Source organism: Pecten maximus, chromosome 16 (assembly GCF_902652985.1).
Source record: "Pecten maximus chromosome 16, xPecMax1.1, whole genome shotgun sequence".
NCBI classification, from domain to species: Eukaryota; Metazoa; Mollusca; class Bivalvia; order Pectinida; family Pectinidae; genus Pecten; species Pecten maximus.
In genome coordinates this window covers 14,936,959-14,943,055 of record NC_047030.1, presented here as the reverse complement: position 1 = coordinate 14,943,055, position 6,097 = coordinate 14,936,959, and positions in this window count along the sequence as shown.

Genomic DNA, 6,097 nt, shown 5'->3' with positions numbered 1-6,097 from the left:
TGGTACACACTCACACTTTATTCTATTTTTTATATTTTGCAAATATATTTCTCTTAGAATATAATGTTTATCTTTATATAGATAAGGCTGTATACTGCATTGCTCAGTATTCTTGTAATTGTGACAGGCATCTTGTATGTTGTTCACTGAGGTAGTCACCAACTACTACAAGGATATCCCGCCTCAAAATGATCCTATCTGTTCATTGGGCAATAAACCAGGCAAAACAAAAAAAAGTGTTCTACTTTGCTTAATATTCTTGTAATTTGTAAATGGACATGTCTTAAATTATCCAATTTCATGTATCCTGTGATAAATAGAAAAAAAACAAGCAAATATTTTGGTGATCACAATTCAAATGAACAAGATGGAAGTGTGTTAATTCGTATCACAGCATATCTAAAAAAAAAAAAAAAAAAATCTATGCAAGTTCAGTCTTGAACGCTACTAGAAGAAATGGCACCCATGCAGCTGTGAACACAACTGGATCAAAATCATTTGGACACTTCCTACCTTCAATAACAGAAGACCACCCTAAGACTCCCAACAATAGTTGAGGTTTGATAAGGCTTTTCTAGTTACAATGTTGGTACAGACAATACAGTCTCAAAATATTTTGAAATACATGTTGGTAAAGTACTTAAATAACTGAAAACCACTGATTTAAGATTAACGTAGAACAATGTGTGTATTCAACATTTTGCATTTATTTCTGCATGAATCTTTTAAGCAACAAAATCCCAGATTACATACATTTTATTACATATCGAATAATGAACTTTATGTCCTCAAACCTACCTGTATTCCTACGCAACCAAACAGATAACATTATTTACTGAAAAACGTAAAATTTGGTTATGAGAATTTCTGAGTTTTTGTCATTATTACTGGTTTGCATGAGCTAACTGTTACTGCTTGATACTTTTAAAAGAAAACCAAGTGATTTTAGGGAAATGTAACCATTTACCTGGTACTATTCTTAATCAAAAGTCATTGGTTGTGAAATCGCTTTTCTTTTCTTTAAACATAGCAAGTTATTATTATGGTAGCATATTTCCTTAAATGCTGAAAATAACATAAGGGAAGATGTTACACTTCACAAAGTATGTATATCTTTATATGTATTGTAATCAATAATTAAAGATATCAATATTGTGATCGACTCTACTAAAGGGAATTTTAGGTACAAATATAAGTGATTTATCATTGAAAGTCCTGTACTAAGATTGAAGAGAACATGTATGGTATAACATGAAATGTTTGTGTACTTTCTTTTAGGGTTTGGAGCTTTCAAATTATTTCATGGGTACACACTTCAATGGTTAACCCATGGAACAATAATATAATACATACAACACTATTTGTTGTATTTATATCATTGCTTCATAGAAACCACAAAATTAATGAAAGTTTATACACAACAAACATTTCACTTTACATAGTAATTTACTAGTATACACCCCGACGTCTATTCTGCACCATTGACATCTGCTTGTTTTATTGAATGAACGTTGTATTGAAGTGATCATATCTTAAAGTGAACTGACAGCATGAATATTTCATAGTGTAAATTCATTTGCAATATTTCAACTTTCAAAATGGCAGCTTTTATGTTTGTAGAAAAAGTTAACAAAAAAAAGTAATCATATTTAGTAATGCAAACAGCGTGTATTAAGTGGATTTAATCTAATACTGTGTGATGGTTTAGACTTTCATCACTGCAAAATTCAAAGTAACATTATGAAACTAATTTTGTATTTTGTTGCTAACTGTCAGTTATTGAGTGACACAGTGTTGTTACCTCACAGGCAGACAGCTGTTCTTAGTGTTGTTGGTGTAGAGAGAAATTCCCAGTGATTAAACAGAACAATATGGATTTGTACTTAAAGTGATCAAAGGAATTTAGTACTTATAGAACACAGACATATGTACATTGCATTTTTTTGTTTCTGTATGTTTGTTTTGGACCTAGCTCAGATATTGGATTTGATATTTCTGTCGATATGAAACTTATGGTCATATAGGACACATATAACCTATTGTACTGACATCCATTTAAGCTCAATATTGAAGAAATAAAATTCATATGTATACATATTGTAATATGTCACTACATATCAAAACAATATATTTATTGCCAAGAATTTAATACCTTGGGAGGTGGGGGTCGGATTGGAAACAAATATAAATGAGGTTTTGGATTCGACAAAAAACATTCACAATTCAAAAGAGATTTTGATAATATGTGTAATGCGTAATGAAGAACCAGGTAATTTAAGGTTATACAACACGTACTGACATTAGAAATATCTAGACTAAAAATTCTTTTCTTCCTTCAAATTCCAAAGATCATTCTTATATAATGACATGCTCTGGAAAAAGAAAGTGTACAATATTAAAGAATTCAGTCGGTGATCCAATTTGTGTGTCCTAGCAGTTTAAAAAACAAGATGAGCTAATTGATGACGTCCGAGCGTTCTAAAAATATATCACATGAGCTTCGGTGATTATTTTGCTTTTTGAAATGCTCTTTGATGTTCTTCTTTTGATGTAGCCATTTCTAAGAAATAATTTACGTACTGTCACATCATAGATGGAACATGATTTAATGATTGTACACCATCCCCTCCTGGTGTATGTACAGGGCCTAGTTAGACAATACACTTTCACTTTGATCTCACTGTATATTTTACCAGCATGATTACATCTATGTCGACAGGATGTAATGAATACTTTATGCAAATTTTATTATGTTGGGGATATTTTAATTCATTGTTATATCTGCTTACATATATGTAACCATACTATCTGCACTGTACATGTGTATATAGTCGATAAATAATTTTTCTATTTGTTTTTTGAGAATAATCTAACACCATACATACAAAAACAAATTCTATATCTATACAAAGTTGTTGATGTTTTAAACTATTTTTGTTTTTAATGATCTGCTGGCAAGAACTGATATATATATATATATATTATATATATCATCATCATGATGAAGATGATAAATTAGTATCAGCAGTTATTAGACTGAGTTGATGAGAAATAAAAGAAACAATCTTTAACAAAGTGTTTCATTTTCTTTTCCTTGGATATTTTAGTTGACCTGAAACGACGTGAAGTGAGCTAATGCCATGATCCAATGTCAACTTTTCCCCTTAAAAAAAAACTGTTCAATAAGCAAGAAGCTCAGATATCTGATAGTTGGCTTATAAGCATGCTCTGATGAAACAGTTCATTGGTCAAATAATGTACACTAAAATCTTCAAAATAAACAAGAGACCTGACCGGGGATCGTGAAGCAGTCTTAAGTCTAAAATCTTCAACGTAAGTCCAAACTTAGATTGTTTCATGACCTAGCGACCTACAGTATGGTGGGGTAATGGGCTACCAAGTTTTGTATTTTTGGTTGGTTGACCTTGACCTACTTTCAAACTCGAATGTTTTAAAATCATACATAATATATATTCAAGGTCACAAATGTCCACCCTGTAAAACTATTTTACAAACTTCTCATTCACTTACCCCAGGGCAATGATTCGTTCAGGAACCTAGACCTTTTAAAATCGCCAGAAGATCCTTAAAAAAGATTTATAAATGGTCAAGTGGCTCGTGGTCATATGCTAGTAGCATGCAGGGGTGAAGCGTTAGAAATGATGTTCAAAAGGTCAACTCAGTTTTTACCTACGTTCAAGGTCAAATCTTATCCAAACCCACAGTCGTGTGTATCTGGCAGTTGACAACCAGAGTTAAAATCCAATATCCTCGATTTGTATCGTGCACCTATCACTTGAAGTGCCAGTGTTCATGCTGCTGGGATGAGCGATATTGACATTGACCTCCATTTGTTTTCTCATATCAAATGGTTTGACCTACATTCAACATTACATAGGGTCAATTATGTAATTAAAAAAAAATGAAAATGCTGTATGACCTAAAGCAGTAATACATTTTGGTACGTTTTGTAATCAAGGTTACTTAACTGTTTTAGGGAATGGTCTTCTCCAGATGACGACCAGGACTATCATACATGTAGGACGGGTTTTACACTTCAAAGTACACACTGACCGAGAAAAGAAGCAAGTCTAGCTAAAAAATAATCAACATTTGTAATACAATTATCTGTTGTTGTTTCCTTCGCAAAGTTGGTTGAATCGCTGAACTCGGCATAGAGGCGCGAGTATCGCTCTTGTTGATAGAATCTGAACAATGTCACCAACTTTTAGCAATATGATGCCTATGTGTTCTGGGCATTTTGCATAGTAAACGTGTAATCTCTTTGAAACAGGTTACCGTGATTTTCTTTTTATGGAGTATATTATTGTGTGTTAATTAAGATACATCCTAACATTTCAAAACAAAAACACGATAAAAAAAAAAAAAACTAGTGACCTATTCGTGCGAACAAACCGGTTCGTCATTTTTTTTAAGTTGTAACATTTGCGGCAAAAATCTTAACATACCTTCAGATATTGATATCGGAGGAAAGGTTTTGGCAAGGTTCGTCAGAAACAAAATAAAATCACTAGGTCTGGTAAAAACGGTCGAACCGCGAAAACGAAAATGGTGTAAAGTATGTTTTCCTGATTAATTGGTATTGGTCTAGTATTAATGTCCTTTAAGGGCGTATCTCACTGGCGGAGACGTCGCCGCGATTTCCGCGACTGTGCGGCGACTCGGGACAAAAAAATGTCGTGCACTCTCACCAAGACGACATCAAGGCGACTTCCGAGAAGTTGACGATCAATTTGCACGAAAAGTCGCCGGGATGTCGCGGAAACGTCGCTGAAACGTCTCCTTAGTCGCGGCAGTATCGGCGATGTGAGCTTGGGGTGTGTCACGTGGTCTCTGAAATACGTCAAGCAGCGTCGCGGACACGTCGCCGCAACGTCTCCTCAGTCTTATTAGTCTTTATTAGGTCTCGGAGACGTCGCGGAGACGTCTCCGCGACGTCGCAAAAACGTCTCTCTAGTCGCGGACAAAATTAATCTCCATCAGTTGCGGCGACGTTGCAGGGACGTCTCGGAGACGTCGCCGAGACTTGCTGGAGACCTACTGAAGACTAAAAAAAATCGAACATGTTCGATTCTCCCGCGACTCCACGGAGACTCGGTTAGTCTCCATGAGACGTCGCAGCGACGACGCCTCGACTAGCGGAGACTCGAGTCGCCAGTAGGTCGCCAGTTAGTCTCCAGGCCAGTGAGATACGCACTTTAGTCGATTACATGTACTTTCAAATGCTTCATTAACCTTCCCCTAAAAAATCGATTACGTGTGGTTAATTTTCTCATTAGTCTGAAACGAAGTTTGTTTTCTGGCTGACCTGGTGCCACGGTCGATCCAAACTGTATGCTTATAGTTTGTTCGATTCCATGTAGGTAATTTAGTCATTGGTGTAATGTGAATGTGATTTTCAAGCTCACCTTGATCGAAGGATCGGTTGGGGTTATGCCATTGCGCGGTGTCCGCCGTCCGTAAACATATTAGACCTGATTTGGTCAGTTGCGTCATTTGGGGAAGGGGAAACAATTTGTATTTGGTTTGGTGCATCATATATTCCTTGGGGCAGAGGGAGGGTCCAATACACTATTGTAAATTAGGTAACACACTTTTCTTTCATCTTGGCGACCGGGGATCGATTCCTGATTTGGAATTCTGAGTTCTCCAGTTTTCTTCCACGATAAGACTCCACTCGCGCTTCCAGTCATGCCAACAAGAGTGTAAATATAAGTTAATATGACTTGTTTCGTAATTGCTGTAAAGAATTTACATTTACTTTAACACAAAGGTGTTGCCTACCACATGACGGCTACTGATACTGTCTATGTACATGTTCTCTTGATACAGTACCATGAACAACGCCCCCTTTGCATGCAGATTCCGAAGAAAAATAAGGCTTCCAAAACCATATTACACTGTACAATCAACAATACTCCCATTTAGATGCGGATCTGAAGAAAGAGCAAGCCTTCCGAAACCAAATTACCACGAGCAATACCCCATTTTCATGCAGATTTGGAGAAAGAATCCCCTCCCCATCACCCGATACCTAACTACCACGAGGAAAACTCCATCTACCAACAATTTCGGA